Genomic DNA, 16,932 nt, shown 5'->3' on the forward strand with positions numbered 1-16,932 from the left:
CAGTGACAATCTGTGAGAGAGAATCAGACGCCATTACAGAACACTGCAAAAAATTCTGTCACTGCAAAGAACACAGCTTCAGCCTCACAAAGGCAAATCTGCAAAACTGACGAGAGTGGTATTTGACCACACAGTCACTTCCTAGTGACGATTTTGCATCAACAGGCAATAGGGATGATTCTGTAACTCCCAATGTCTCTGCGCACAAGCATACGATGCAATTTCTACAGTAACTTTTCATCAACCTGTAGAACAGTGGCTGCTCAGCATAAAACTGGGCCTTTTCTTGAGTGCATGCAGAAAACTTCCGCCTCCAAAACAGGCCCCGAAATGGCCTCAAATAAAAAAAACAGGGTCGCCAAGGGCTAAAGGCCTCTCCTACAGCATATACTTCCCTCTTGCTTCACCGCAAAGGGCGTCTCAACCTGAGACAATGCACTCCTACACTTTCCGACTGTGCTACCTGCAGAGATCTGCTCCCAAAACAAAAAATGAAAGCAACACTGCTCCTCTTACCAGAACACCGCGAGCTTGGCTTGCTTTCTTGAGCTCCTTACCACGAACAAGGCTCTGATACCATGTCAAGATTGTGGGAGAGAAGGAAGGAGTCTCACTTGTAGCTTTCTTGCTTGCACAATGGGGGAATACATACAAAGGTGGAGGCTGAAAACAGTTTTTTTTCTTAGTTGTGTAAGCCAAAAAAAGAACTCTCATACAAAGAAATAGAAAAACCCTATATATGGGTCTTAAACCAAACTCAACTAACTAAGGTGGCATACTAACTGAGCCACGAACTAGAGTAGATAAGGATAGCTGTCATGTAGCTATTATTCATGGGCGGTGTACCAACCACGTCTGCAACTGACAAGTCGGTGACATAAATACACAACGGTCACCCTGGCATATCACGAGTGGAGCTTGATATCTCAACATTTTGCCCCAACCTACAAGGATTGCTAAGCAATAATCTTCTCTAAGATCAAAAAGATGTTGAATATCATTTAGCAACACATATCTCTTCTTGTTGATAAGATAAGTGGGAAATGTTGGAACACATGCAAGAGGACCTTCTTCATCAACCTGTGCACTTGGCTCGATCTCCTTTTCTTCCACCATTGTGACATTGTCACTCTTGAACAAACCTACATCAAAACCTTGGACAAGTTGATTCTCAATATCTTCTTGGAACATCTCCTCCTTCTCTTCGACCTCCTTATCCATACTTGCAATATCCTCTAGCTTTCCCTGTTGGTCTATATGTGGAGAAGAATTTTCCATGTACTGAAGATACACAATAAATCCAATGTCCTTGTGGATCAGAAGGCATTGGTGTTGATACCTGTGGAAAGGGCAACATGTTTCTCTCTTTCTGAATTCCTCATCAATGAGGTTGAACCTGCCTAGCAAAGTTGACCTGGATGTACTGGTTGCTCCCATGACATCACTATAATGAACAAATCCATTGACTTCCAAACCTTGAACATGTCTATCATAAAAACATCTATACTCCTTAAGTTTATCTTCAAGATCCTCCAATAACTCCTCAAATCAAAAGGAACATTGAAAATTTCCGTGATATAGCTAAACTTAGAAGAATTTCAAGTGGTGTGTAAGAAATCAAAGAGCCTATCATCAGAAGTCTCCATTAGGTCCTCCTCATCCATTCCTTCCAAAGATAGCTTTCTCTTTGTCATCTTGACCAACAAAAGATTTATCCTTGAAAACAAAGCAAAATGGCAACAATGTCTAATAAAACAAGATGGAACCATGGAAAGAGGCCCCAAAATTGCATTTTTCAAAACAAAAAATCAAAAAAGGAGAATTTTTTTTAATTGACCGGTGAAACGCAAAAACAAGTTGTTCAATGCAAATGCTAGTGAAGAAATCGTGTTTCATCGGACACTACTTGAAGACGAAAGCTATTTGAATATCTCACCGGTGAAATGCGATAGTTAGTAAAATATCACTAACATCAGAGACATTATTTCTCATTTCACCGGTCAAAAGATGCAAAACAAGAAGAGAAATATGAACTATGAATTAATTCTATTAAAACACATAAATTTATGATAAGATCCTTTCTAGAAGTGCTATGCTCCTTTTAAAAGATACAAAGCACATAACATCTATAATTTTTCAAGTGTTATTAAATTTTTTTTCTATATTAATCAAATTGATTTTTTTCAAATATTTGTAATAACAAACTTTTGTTATCTATCAGAAATTGTTGAACTGCTCTTCAAATAGGAAGCAAAGACCTTGAAGGGAAGTCAAAATAAAATTTTGAGAGAAAGGAAGACAATATCGGAGAGAATGGCTTCGAAAAGCTTTTATATTGATCGTCAAACGTGTATTGATAGTTCCAACGAAAAAGTTTGCGTAATGATGGAAAAATAAACGCGACCGCAAATTTGGACGAAATTTCCAATATTTTTGCATGCACGAAATACCTTAGAATACGTGCACATGTGTCTCACTTAACACACCGTATCAAATTTCTCAGAAGATGTGCGCACTCCCTTTTTTCGAGAATATGTCGCACGTGTTTTACTTAACACTTCGCCAAGTAATGCATGTACCATAGAAATCCCCCAAGGGAAGCAACGACTAAATTCGTTTCATATTTTTATGGTCATGGAGCACATTTTCGCGGTCATGAAGTAGAGCCTTTGAGCACATTTTCGTGGTCATGCTGTGGTTGTGAAGAACATATTCGCGTTTCACTAGACCTATTGACAAAATTGGTTCTTAACAGATTTTTTCCAGCAAAGTGCCAAAGAAGGTATGGTTTTCTGCAACCTCCTTCTCAATGCCCACGTGTCCATTCAATGCATTTTTTTGATACTTTTCCTTAATTTTTTATATTATTATGAGCTTATGAGCACTATAAACGAATTCTTTCCATAGTGTGAGCATTCCTTAATGTTGTGGAGATTTAAGGCAATCCTTCAAACTTTTTCCTTAATTCTGTGGACATTTTAGGTAATTTTAATAGCATTCCTTAGATCAAAGCTTTGTTTTTCTTCGTTTTGTTGATTACTTTTCTATTTATGAGTTGTCCGGTGAAACACGAAAACAACATGCTACAAGGAGGCCTCTTGTCTGAAACTCGCATTTCATTGGACACACTGGACAAGAAGTTTGGTGAAACGCGAAAACAACATGCTACAAGGAGGTGCCTTGTCTGAAACTCGTGTTTCACTGGACACACTGGACAAGAAGTCTGGTGAAACGCGAAAACAACATGCTGCAAGTAGGCGCCTTGTCTGAAACTCACATTTCACTGGACACACCGGACAAGAAGTCCATTGAAACACAAAAACAACATGCTGCACGGGGGCCTCTTGGCTAAAACTCACATTTCACTGGACACACTCGATAGGAAGTAACATCTCTTTTTTTTGGCAGATGGCTAGGACTAAAGCAACAGCAAGGAAATGGAAGATTGATCCTAGGGGTTTAACATCAAAGATTTATGAATCTTCAAAGCCTCCAAATCTCTCTAGAAAGTCAAAGCCAAGGAGAAAGTTTTCTTAGAATGTCAGGTGCCTAAGGGAGATTAGGAAGGAAATAAAGGCTCTTGACAATGCAATTCCAAAGTTGTCTTTTCAGAGGCTTGTCAGGGAGATTTTTGAAAAATATAGTTTGGATAGTTTTAGATGGACAAGAACAGCCCTTAATTGTATACAAGAAGCAACAGAGGATTTTTTAATTGAGTTTTTTAAAGATGCCTATATTTGTGCTGCTCATGCTTATAGGCTCACACTCATGGACAAGGACATGGTAATTCTTAGGAGGCTAAGATATAGATTTTCAAAGGTCCTTGAGCCAATTCCCCTCATTGATGAGAAGACATTTAATATCCTTAATGTGTCCCCAGCTAGGAGAAAGAAAGATGATTCGGGTCCCACGGTTGACGATGTCACCTATGAGAGGGATACAAGGCAACATGAAAAAGAGGAGAAAGCTAAAGAGGAACGGGCAAATAAATGGAGAGAGTATAGGAGGCAAAGGGTTGAAGAAACAGAAGAAGAGCAACTAGAGTCCTTTGAAAATGAGCTGGCCACCCTTCTTGAAGCAGCTAATCCAAAAGGATTCAATGTGTTTTGTTTCTTACTTGGTGACTTAGGCAAAAAAATTGAGAATATCTCCTTTGATGCTGCATGTGTTCAGATTCTTAATGATAAAAGAAGAGAAAAAAATGACAGTATTATTCTTGTTGGCCTAAGGTGAACCATGCTTTTAGTGAAGAGACTAACATATAATCATTTCATAGAAATTGTTGATGAAGGATGGGATACAAGGACAGAAGGAAAAATTTATATGTGAGATAGATAAAGACTCTATAGCTTGTAAATATATGATTGCTACTCAAAATTTTATCCTTAGCTTTTACTATAGTCGATGGCATTTCGTTGGTAGTAGTCTAGTTGCTTTAGACTAGAATCTTAATGATTTTAGCAAAGATCCTATAGTGGATCTTGATATTTGGTTCAACAAGGATATTATTGCAATCTTAAAGATCAGAAAATCATGTATGCTACATCAAGTGAGGATGGATTTACAAAATGAAGACATTGAATTACCATGCTCCTTTGTATTCCAACTTGACAAGAAACGAGTAAGTTTTCACATCATATTATATCTACTTAGATGTATATTAAGATCTCACTTCCTAACTAACAAACATTTGTAATTTATTTTTTGCAGATATCGAAAAGGAGAGAAAATAATATACACTGCAAGGACATTCAAGAAAAGATATCTTTACTATCAATATAAAATATATGTACAAATTTTGTAGCAGATGTCTATCTGCCATCTCTATGAGATATACAAGGGCTAAAGGGAAAATTTCTATATATGAAGGCTTACAAGGCGATATGGCAAAGCTATTTCTTTTTTGGAGAACTATCCTTTCTAGGAGTCCTTTTGCCTTTCTCTGATGTCTTGGGTATAGAAGGTGTGGGTAAAGGTGTTGAAGTTGTGGCTTCACCTTCCGTGGTTATAGGCACCGCATCTCCTTCATGGTGCAAATCCCCACCAATCTCTATTGTTGGTTGTATACAATTGACCATTATATACTTCAAGAGCTTTGCTTTGACATACCAAACATGCTCAGATGCATAGCAATCCTTCGAAAACTGTCACACATTTATAGAAAAAAGAGTTTTAGTTCATTATTGTTCTTACAATAGACTATATTTTTATCATCAATGGACTATTTGCAATGAATATCTATCTTAAAGTTTAGCATATTTCATATTACCTTTATGTATTTATCATCATTAAGATAAACAAAGTTAACCATTCTTCTAGCATTTGCAATCACCCTCCAGCCCCATAAGAATGGGTATCGTCCTGATGAGGACACTGCAACCAGCAACACAAAGTAAAACTATAAAGAGGACGGATGGTAGTCTATAGAATAAACTTATGTTTCAATTATTTTAATCAATAACTTACCGCAACTTGTCTATATTGCATTGTTGCAAGAAAATCAAACGGCATAGGGGGTCTTTTCTCGAGCTCTTCAATTAATCTTTTTGCACCTCTATATATAAAACATATTAAAATTTAGAGTACTTACAAAAAAAAAGAATTGAAATATCAAGGAGCCCTTGGATAATATAACTTACAATTTAGCATTTCCATGGCTTCCTTTCATAGAGTTGATTAAAAAACATTGCTTATCCACACAGTCTATTGCAATCAAGCTCCAATGAGAACTAAAAGTAATCATATCTCAACAAATTAGTAGTATAAAATCTCAAAAACTCTAATAGAATATTGAATCACTTACTTTTCATTATATGGAATTATAAGGAGCTCCAAAGTATCGAAGTCAATCAGATTGAACCACTGCTCAACAAAACTTGTATTAAGCTCATTCCTCATAAATAATGAGATAGATGGATCAAGAACCTCAATTTTTTGTTGCATATCCAAAGGAAACTCATGCATTACACACCTAGAAAAGGCATAGAAATAGTGAGTATAAACAAGAAAAATCTTATTGTTAAAAAAATATCAAAAAGTAGAAGTAATTTTATATGTGCACATGTGGTTGTTGAAATGGATTTTTTTCCATTATTCCAGATGATTGCTAGTTGTTTCACTCCAAATATTGCCATGCTAAGGTGGATTGCATATATAAAGTCACTAAATTCTAAAGTTCAACATATTACAATGGAGAGAGAGATAATCGGATTGTAGACATGTTCTTTAGAGCATACTTTTAAGGATGAAGATTGGATGATGGATGATAAAGAAGAGGGAAAATTCACTACTTAAAATACATATACTACTACTTGAGCTGAATTGGCACATGTTGTAATTGTAGGCACAACACTCATTAATGTAGGGACAACATTTTAAACAAAGTAACTTTGCTTAGCCTATTTGAGATATTAGATTTTAGTGCTTTCTGGATCTCAGAAAATATCTTACATCTATAGCCCTCACTAGTAGTTGGACTTGGCAAAGGCCACTCAAAGCTTGAAAAATCTGGCAAAGGAAGGAGGTTTATTGATCCCCATTGGCAATGCCGCATAGGAATAACATAAGAATGGTCATAAAAGTATATTCCATTCTCTGCAAGCTCTTTCTGCCTCTATACATTTCTTCTCCAATTGAACCATGTATAACATCAATAACATCAATGATAGATTCCATTGGTTGCCATTCCTCAAGATTAGAGGGATAGACATCTACAAGACAAACAAATATTATAATGGAAAAACCTAAACCATGTTCAAGAAAGGAAAAACTTTAAGAATCTAATTCTTACAATTTGGTCTATGCATTGGAAGCTTTGAAGATCCAGGTTTCAAACACAGCTCTCTATGTATGAACATATGTTGCACTAGTACCTCTTTCATGCTATTCTTATTTGCTCCAAGCTTAAAATCTCGAATTCTGCCCTTCCAAGCAGAGATAAATGAGCTCTCATGTCTTTGACTTTTTCCACGTTTTTCTTGTTGCATGGTGATCCAACTACCTTTGCTAATGATAGTAGGAATCCATCTTCCATTAGTTTGGAATGAGTTAAACACTGATATGGATGTGATTTGGGAGCTTGGATGCCTTTTTGAAGGTCAAATTTCTATATCCATGGTAGAAGAGAGAGAGACATGCATACACACACACACACAGAGGACTAGGCTACCATAATGGAGGGAAAAACAATAGAGGAATAAAAGAAAGGAGGGAAAAAACTGAGTGCCATGCTTTTCACTAATTTGAATTTCGATTACATCAGTCATTATCATTAATTTAGAAACATCATTAAATAAAAGTAGACGAGACTCTATGCCATTAATGCAAAAGATGTCATAATCACGAATATAAGAGACTAAAAATAGATAATAAAAATATAAATTCGTAATATTATTATATTTATATGTTTTTGTAAAATGATTTTTTAATTTTTTAAAAATAGAAGTTCCGTTACGGAGGCTTTGCTCTTAGTGGTCTAGAGCACTCTCTCTCCACATCCTAAAAGGCATTTTCGAGACCTCAAAACTCCCCTAATGCCCCTGTACGTGCAACGAAGATGGACGGGTGAATCAAGAATTTATTACATAGCTACCCACCGACTTGCGTACCTTCAAACCAACTTGAAGAGAATCAAGTGGATGGAGTATGTTCATCTTTGTCGAGGCTCACGCAAATGCAACCCTACATGTCGACGCGGTCGAAAAGTCAAGCAGAACAAGTATGTGTACGAGGAAGTGACTCGAATAATCCTTGCCGACAAAATCAAGGTGTTGGGACGTTATGAGAAGAACGGGTATCAAAGGAAAGGATATCCTAAGCTTCCTATGACCTATCGATTCCTGAAAATCCATGACCCCTCTCCATATTATTACTTAGTTCCCGTAGCCGAATGTAACACAATCTTATTTTCCCCAAACTAATGTGCCAATCAGCTTGTTCTACCCTCCCAAAATAAATGTACTCAAAAGGGGCTATGCCCACATGAATGAATAAGATTCTTATCACTATCTGTCTTGGCTGTAAGTGTTGGTAAAGGAGTTAAGTGATTAGGTCACTTGGCTAAAAGCTGAACTACGCATGTTAATGTAATGTGAGAAATGCTTAGTAAGCTTTTAACGTAAAGAATCTTAATGCCTAGGCACAACCTCAAGTGCAGATTCCTAGTCCAACCCCTGTACCAAGTACAGCTGTAATTCAAGGGAAGAAGTTTCTTCTCAAAAAAATCAAGCCACCAGAATTCGATGGTAAGGGAAGGACCATCCAAACTGATGCCGAGGTCTGGATCGAATCCATGGAGGATTATTTCCAAGCAGCAGGTACTGGACCCGCTAACCAAGCTATGCTCACCAAATTGAAACTTATCGGCAAAGCAAGGCTTTGGTGGAAACAATGGTGCAGAGACCAAGGGATCTGGGAAGGGTCAGTTACTTGGGAGAAGCTTAAAAAAGCTATGCAAGGGAGATATTTACCACCTGCCTACTGCACATAAAAGATGAACGAATTCTATGAATTGAAGCAGCTTGGTCTATCCCTTGATGCATACCATTCAAAGTTTGTCTTTCTCTTAAAGTACGTGCCACAAATGGATATGACACAACAGGTGTCAAAGTTTTGTGCTGGATTAAACCCACCCATAAACACTCACCTGGAATCAATGCGCCCGATAGACCTTCAAGACGCACTCATTCGAGCTACATCGATAATACAGAGGAGGTGCATACCAAGCCAAGAAATAACAGGACTTGGTCTTACAAGGACCAGAACAAGGGAGTATATAGGTCTTAGGCTAAGAGAGCGCAAGGCCAAAGTCAGGGACAAAGGAAGAAAGCTAGAGCCAACAATATCAACAATTTTTTTCCTACCCAAGGTAATGGTTGCAATCTTTGTTGCTTCCATTGCAACGAGCCTGGTCACTTCAATAGGCAGTGTCCCAAGCTTAGCAGGGGATAATGTCAAGGGCCATTCCAAGGAGCTGTCCATGGCCAAGGAGCCAGTGTCATGGCTAGAGGGAGAACCTCCAGTGTTGCCAACAAGGAGCTGGGTGATAAAGAAGATCCATCCATGGAAGCTGACATTGAGAGGGTAACGATTCATGCTGCTCTTCACAAGAAAGGCCCGAATCATCAATTCTCGGTGATTCAAACACCATCAGATTATGAAGGTAAAAGCTTCAAAACCTTGATTGTTTGTGGGCAGTACATATTCCTTCATTTCACCAGTCTGTGTAAAAAGATTAGGAATAGCCACAATAAATGCACCTACCTTACTTGTGGAATTAGCAAATGGTCGTGAGGTCTCTTATACCAGGCAAACTGCTAAGGTGAAATTCCTACTGGGTGGAAAGTCGACTTTGGTCAGATTCAGAGTAATGAACCTAGATGCCCACGAATGTTTGCTCGGAATGGATCGGCTAATAGCCAATGATGCCCACATTCATTGGCTAATACCCAATGACGCCCACATTGCTCGGAATGGATTGGCTAATACCCAATGATTATGACCTACTTGATTAAACTAAATAAGCTAGATCAGAATCAGGAATCTAGGGAAGAACCTTTATGGTTAAAGGAATACGCAGACGTATTTTGTGAAAAGCTGACAGAACTTCCCCCTCAAAGGGAAGTTGATCATGAAATCAAGCTACTATCAGGAGCTGCACCAATCGCAAAGAGACCATATAGGATGTCCATCCCGAAAGCGATTGAGCTGAAGGAGCAACTCAAGCAACTGTTAGACCAAGGCTATATCCGTCCTAACAGGTCGCCATGGGGAGCTCTAGCGCTGTTCCAGAAGAAGAAAGATGGAACACTTCGGTTATGCATTGACTACAGAGGGTTGAATCAATCAACCATTAAAAACAAATACACCATTCTAAGAATAGATGAACTTCTTGACCGTCTTCAAGGTGCAAAGATCTTCTCTAAGATAGATCTCAGGTCTGGATATTATCAGATAAGGATCAAGGAAGAAGATATCATAAAGGCAGCATTCAGTACAAGGTATGGACACTTTGAATTCCTAGTCATGTCATTCGAGCTGACAAATGCTCCTACTACCTTCAACAAGTTAATGCAGGATATCTTTAGTCCCTATCTTGATGACTTCATACTCGTCTTCTTTGACAATACCCTAGTCTACTCCAAACAGGAAGAAGATCATGAACCCCAGCTTCACATTGTTCTTGAAACAATGAGAGCACACAAGCTTTATGCCAAGAAGAAGAAGTGTGCATTTTTTAAGTGACAGATTGAATATCTGAGATTCATTGTATCAGTAGAAGGAATTTTAGTAGATCCGGCCAAGGTCAAAGACATTCTGGAATGGCCAACACCACAAAGAAATATGTAGTTTTCTTGGGTTGACAGGATGGTACAGGGTCTTTATCAAAAACTATGATTTGATTGTAGCACCTCTGATTGATCTACTAAAGAAACAAGTATCAATTGTATAGTCACCTGCTGAACAATCCAACTTTGACAAACTAAAGCAAAGCTTGGTATCATCACCCATCTTGAAACTTCTAGATCTTAGTAAGAAGTTTGAAGTGATAACTGATGCTAGCACACTTGCCTTAGGATGTGTGCTTATGCAAGAAGGTCACCCATAGCATACTCTTTAAGGAAACGGACGAGCCATAAAAGGAACTATGCTACCCACGATATGGAGCTATTGGCTGTCATCCATGCTCTCAAACTTTGGAGACACTACTTGCTGGGTAACAAATTTACCCTAGTGATGGACCACAAGAGTCTTAAATGGATTTTCACCTAGAATGAGCTCAATATGAGGCAACGTTGATGGATTGAAGTACTCGAAGAATATGATTTTGAAATCAAATAGCGGCGTGGAAAGGAGAATGTAGTTGCCGACGCACTCAGTCCGCAAGGCATTTCTGAATTCTCTGATTTTGCAAGATCCATCAACAACGAGATCTCTAGCCACAAAGGTATCCATGCCAAACAACCCAATTCTTGAGCTAGCTAGAGAAGAGGCATGCCATGACCCAACCTATCAGAAATTGCTAAGGGAGATCCCTATCAAAGATCAAGTCCCAAAGCTACAAACAAAGTATCAAGAATTCTCTATCAATAGTGGACTTGTCTATTATAAGACAAGATTATGTATTCCGTCAAGACAGTCACTCAAGCAGAGGGTACTTTGGGAAGCCCATGACTCCCCTTTCTTAGGACATCCTGGCTATGCCAAGACCCTTAATGCGGTCAAGAAGAGATATTATTGGGATAGGCTCAAAGCTGACGTTCTCAAATATGTCACCGAATGTTTGTCTTGTCAACGCATTAAGGCCGAATATGTCAAAATGCCATGGAAATTACAACCACTTGACATTCCCCAAATGAAATGGGAATTCATTAGTATGGACTTTGTTGTTGGCCTACCTCAAGTTCAGGAAAGATACAAGTCCATTATGGTTGTTGTAGATATGCTCACCAAGGTTGCACATTTCATCCCTGTTAAGAAAAACTATAAAGCCTCAGACATCGCAAGGTTATTCATCAAGGAAATATTCAAACTGCATGGGTTACCCAGAAGAATCATTAGTGATCGTGACTCCCTCTTCACCTCACACTTCTAGGGGGCTATCTTCGAGGCCATTGGGACTCAACTCTGTTTTAGTACAGCTTATCATCCCCAAACTGATGGTCAAACAAAAAGAGTCAACCAAGTCATTGAAGATATGCTTAGGGCACACTGCTGTCGCAAACCCAAAAAGTGGATTCAATTTTTGCCACTGGTTGAGTTTTCCTACAATGCTTCTTACCAAGAAAGCTTTCAGATGACCCCTTTTCAAGCATTATATGGACACGATTGTCGTACTCCTTTTAGCTTTTCAGATCCTACCTTGAGGGCTGAATCTTCAAAGCAGATGCTAGAAGACATGGATGACCAAATCAAGTCAATAAGACAGGACATCCAAGCTACCAAGGACAGACAGAAGGCTTATGCAGACCTAAAACGGCAAGACAGATCCTTCATTGAGGTGATGTGGTCTTCATTCGCGTACATCCAAAGAAGAGTTCCCTATCCTTGGGTAAATGCAAAAAGCTAAGTCTAAGGTATTGTGGACCCTAGAAGATCCTCAAGTGCCTAGGGCCTAATGCTTACAGACTGCAACTCCCTAAAAACCTAAAGGTTCATAATGTATTCCATATCAGTCTGTTGAAAAAGTATTTGCCTAACCCTAGTTACATGCTTGATGATCAACAAGTTGTAATGCCTAGCCAAGGAGTCCTTGAGCTACAGCCTGATAAGATCTTAGATGTTAGGGAGAGGCATTTGAGATCCAAGACCTTGAGAGAATACCTTGTCCAGTGGAAAGACTACCCCGAAGAGGATGCCACTTGGATGGATGAAAGTGCTCTCAGCCAACAATACCCCCAGATCTTCTTGAGATGAGGACATCTCGATTCCTCTAAGGGGGAGAGAATTTAATATTTCCACAACAAAATATTGAAGATCCTAAATCTTGCGCAAAAGCGGTTCAAAGTAATCTTCCACAAAAGAAAAACCTTGGGCTAAGTGCTCCTTCTTTGTGAACTAATAAACTCCAACCCGCGTTGTGCATAAGAGACTGTGGCTAAAAACTCATAGTTCAGCACGGGAACACCCCTTCATGGGACAAAAAGATAATGAATCTAGTGCAGTTTTTAATATTAAACCCCCTCCCCTTCAGCCATTGCATGGTGGGGAGAGGGAGTATGAGCATGACTGCGTGGTGAAGGGACATGGGGAGGAGGTATGCATCGCGCACTTGTATGGCTACCCCCCCCTTCACACTATATATGAACCCCCCCCCTCCCCAAGCTTGAGAGGGGAGAGGAGGATTGGTCGTGCTGCTGCTGCTCGCCTGAGGACCTGCCTGTCGTTGTTTGACTGCTGCCACTGCCGTTTGGCCATATCACCTGGCCACTGCCGTCGCCTTTTCCACCACCACCATCAGCATCGTCATTATCATCTTTATCTACCCCATCGTCATCTTCCCAATTATCACTCTCTCTCCACGTCATCAACTTGTGACAGGTTGGAAGCTTCCATTAAGGCTTCCATAGGCCCTATTCACCCGTGTGCCTTCGGTTTTTAAAAACCGTGTCTACAAGGACCAAATTTGTGCACGAAAGAGGAGAATCTCGGACAGTAGCACCCTCGAAGTGCGTAAGGAAGCCAAGAAGAGTCGCTGCTTCGAAATCAACCGCATCAATGGCTCCTAAGCAAAAGAGGAGAGGAGCACACACGGGAACTTCCACCCCAAGTAGGCGAGTGGACAACACCCCGATTCTTAATGCCCAGGTTCTGATAATATTCCCGCATGAAAGGATGCATTAGGCATGTCTTTAGTTCTCGTAGGCAAGTTTAAATACATTAGGGAATCTAGTTGCTCGCATGATTTACAAAATTTAGCTGGATATCAAGTATTTGCAATTACTTGCTCTTCCATTGTTAAGTGTGGTTGAAATTCTGAACGTATGATGCATAAGTAAAAATACAAAATTGTGCAAAGTCATCTTTGATGCATCATGCATAGGACATGGCATTTAACACATAATGCATAGTTGAGATTCATGTATAAGATAATCGTAGATGCCCATTAAATGATTTCCGAGTAGTTGCAATGCATGGAAAGAATTTATGAACCTTGCAAATTGCATGTGATGGTAGTTACACTCTAGGTTGGGTTAAGTGCTAAAGGAAGGATTAATTCAATGATGGACTCATGGTATTTTCTCATGCATGGAGTTCTTTTATCAAAGTTTTAATGCATCTTCATTTAAAATATTAAAGATTTGATTTCGTTGCATCAACATAGGGTTTATAAGAGTTAGCTCTGAATGTCAAGCGTTTAGTCGCATAAAGACAAAAAGGTCTATGGTCTCGAAATTGCATGAAATGATGCATCTCACCTATCTTGCAGTTACTTACATCTTTTAGGGGAAAGTACTTGCAAATTTAGAAGAAAGTATCTGCATCTTTAAAAGAAAAGATCATCTTAGATCATGGGTTGGTTAGATCAACTAAGTAATTCGTGTTTAATTCAATAGCTTAGTTAGTATATGACGATCACCTCATTGTGCTAGGTAGGGTTAAGCTATGATAAAATTCTACCTAGTATCGCACTTGGGTTGCCGACTTAATACTTCCAATCTTAAGGGTCCTACCCACATCCACAAAATATTAGGATTATCTAATCACCGTGCAAGAAATATCTAGGGTTCCTACCCTAAGGATTAGTTGACCAAATACTAGACCTCCGTATGAATTTAGGAACCCTATGGCCAAAACAACTTTCAGCCTAGTAGGGTCAAGGTTTTGGATTGGGCCAATAGGACTCCCAAACCCTACATCCTGACCAAAGGTATTCTTGACCAAGGAATACCGTGTGATGTGAAAAATAATCCCACAAGTTAGGTGCCAACACCTATCTCGTGTAACAAGTTGATACATCACATGGTTTTGTGTCTAAATCACAAAATAGTATTGCCACTCCTTAGAATAATTTTAGCAAGTTCTAAGTACAAGTCTAATTTTCTAGAGGATGAGTGGTCATCCTTCTACATCACCCTTCCTTGGGGCTGATTTGTCAAGTTAGGGGAGTTACGAATTGCTAAGAAAGCAATTGACCAACCAAGTTAGGACAATGGGGTTGTCCAAGATTTATTGACTAAGACATAAGGATACCTAAGGTAGTGACAATTTGGGTCAACAGGGTATAAACCCTAACCCAGGGAAAAGGGGTAAACAAGCAACTCAGCTTACGAAACCCTTGGGATCTTTCCAAGTCGCGATTGATCCCGGATCAAATGATGGATGTATTTGGAGAGAAGGATTTACACCTTAGTAGTTGGCCGTACAAACGACCACTGGGATGCTCGTGATTGTACACTTAGGAGCACTATTTGTATTTCTTTGCTCAAGGAACTAATGCTGAAAAAATAACTAATGCTTCAAGTTGAAAGCCTAGAGGGAGAGGCAGCATCAGTTACCTTCGATTGTCTGCATGACCCTATCCAAGGGGGTTGTTAGCTGCGCTGGGTAGGTGGACCGAACTCGCCGCTAGAGGTCTCTTCGTGGGTGCTACTTGGGATAGAAGGATGCTTGGGTGCCAGGGGAGGCTCTGGTCGTGAATCCCTTGCCTCCCGATCCTGCACAAGATCCCGAGGTGGCTCGAGATGGGATCTCAAGGCTCGCATACTAGTTAATGGGCAGAACTTAGAATAGTGATCCTTGAGGATTGCTGGAATAGCCTTCGGGCAGATTATTTGATGTATTCCAAAGACTGATAAATAAAGATCAAATGTTGAAAAGGAACTTGTTTGACACTGTTTTTCTATGTCAGTGCCTAAGTTACGTGAAGGAACTTGTATTTAATTGGTTAATTAAGGAAGCTGTTTTTGCTTGTCAAACTAAATGTGGTAGGTAATTAGATAACTAAAGCAACATGAGGAAAGTGTGGTGGACGTGACTTCGGGTCCGTCTTACGGAAGGGTGGTCGGCCGGGAACTTTTCTCAAAGAAATTGACAGCAAGGTAACAATGACTTGGAATCTAGAAAGCTAGAATCCCGATTTATACTATTTTAGGGAAACGGAATGGGACTATGCCTTACGGGCAGAGAGGTCGAGCTTCGCATCCCTCTCAATTCCCATTCTCCTTGAGCCAAGTACAGTATAAATCCGCTTCGACCCTGATGTTTCTGCGCAAAATAGTTCATCTGGGGGTTGAGGCTAGTTACCTCCTAGGAACATGACCATTAGGGAAACCTTGATTCAGGTCGGTCCTAAGTGGGAATGGCAGGAATGCTTCCGCTTCTTTGTGGCAGACTCGGGAAGACCTAGATCTCAAAATGCGTGACATTCATTGGGAGTGCCAGGTGGCGCTTTCTGGACTCTCTTCTCGATGGGCTACTAAGAGGTGTCCCACAAGCGGACAGGGGGACATGTTACAGTTTGGTACATGCATGACAAATGTCATAAGACTATTGTTGACTTAATCCATTCAACGGCAGTCAACCCGACTTAAAAATGCAAGCATCCTTGCATGAAGAGGTAAGTTCATGGTTTCCATTTCATGCAATGCAAATCTTTGGACAATATTCAATGGCGACTAAGATTAACCTTTATATGAATCACGTCCATGGATTTAAATCATACGTGCAACATGCGACAAGCTCTATCCTTCATAGCACGATGCTTTTTCTAATTTATGCATTGTACATTCAAAGAGATTGCAACTTGGAGGTGCAAGCATCTTTCAAAGGCATGGCATGCGCTAACTTCATAAACGAATGGATAATTGCGTTTAAAATTTCCAAATGTATTTAATCCGTCTACGTATATTAAAGACATGCTTAAATGCATTCTTCCCATGAAAATTAAACGTGCCTAATGCATTCCTTTTATGCGGAATTTATCTTTTAAGAACCTCGGCATGAGGACTCGCAGCGATGTCCACGTGTAAACTTGGGTTGGAGGCTCCCGCGTGTGCACCTTGCATCTTATGTTTTGGGGCCATTTATGCAATGTATTTTTCTTGTCGCAACAGCTCCCCTTGGGTTACTTGCCCATCTGAAGAATCACAGTCCGTGATCTTCCTCTCCTGCATAGGATTAGGGGCCTTGGAGGCTTGGGTTTAAATTCCTGTGGAAGCATCGTGTACAAGGCTTATGAAAGCCTTGTTAGAAGCTTCTAAAGAAACTTCTAAGAAGCTTCTGTTTGGAGTAGAATGACGTGGAGGGGAAATGATTGGGAAGGAGGAGATTGACGATGAAGGGGGGGAAATTATGACAATGATGGCAGTGGGATGGATAGGCGGCAACAGCCTCCTCTCTCCCCTCCCCCTCTCTCTCTCTCTCTCTCTCAACCTCCCTTGCTTTGATCTCTCTCCCTTTATCTCTCTCTCCCTTTTTTTCTGTATACATCTC

The sequence above is a fragment of the Lygodium microphyllum genome, chromosome 12 (genome assembly GCF_053477565.2).
Source record: "Lygodium microphyllum isolate KBCC chromosome 12, Lygodium_microphyllum_v1.1.10, whole genome shotgun sequence".
NCBI classification, from domain to species: Eukaryota; Viridiplantae; Streptophyta; class Polypodiopsida; order Schizaeales; family Lygodiaceae; genus Lygodium; species Lygodium microphyllum.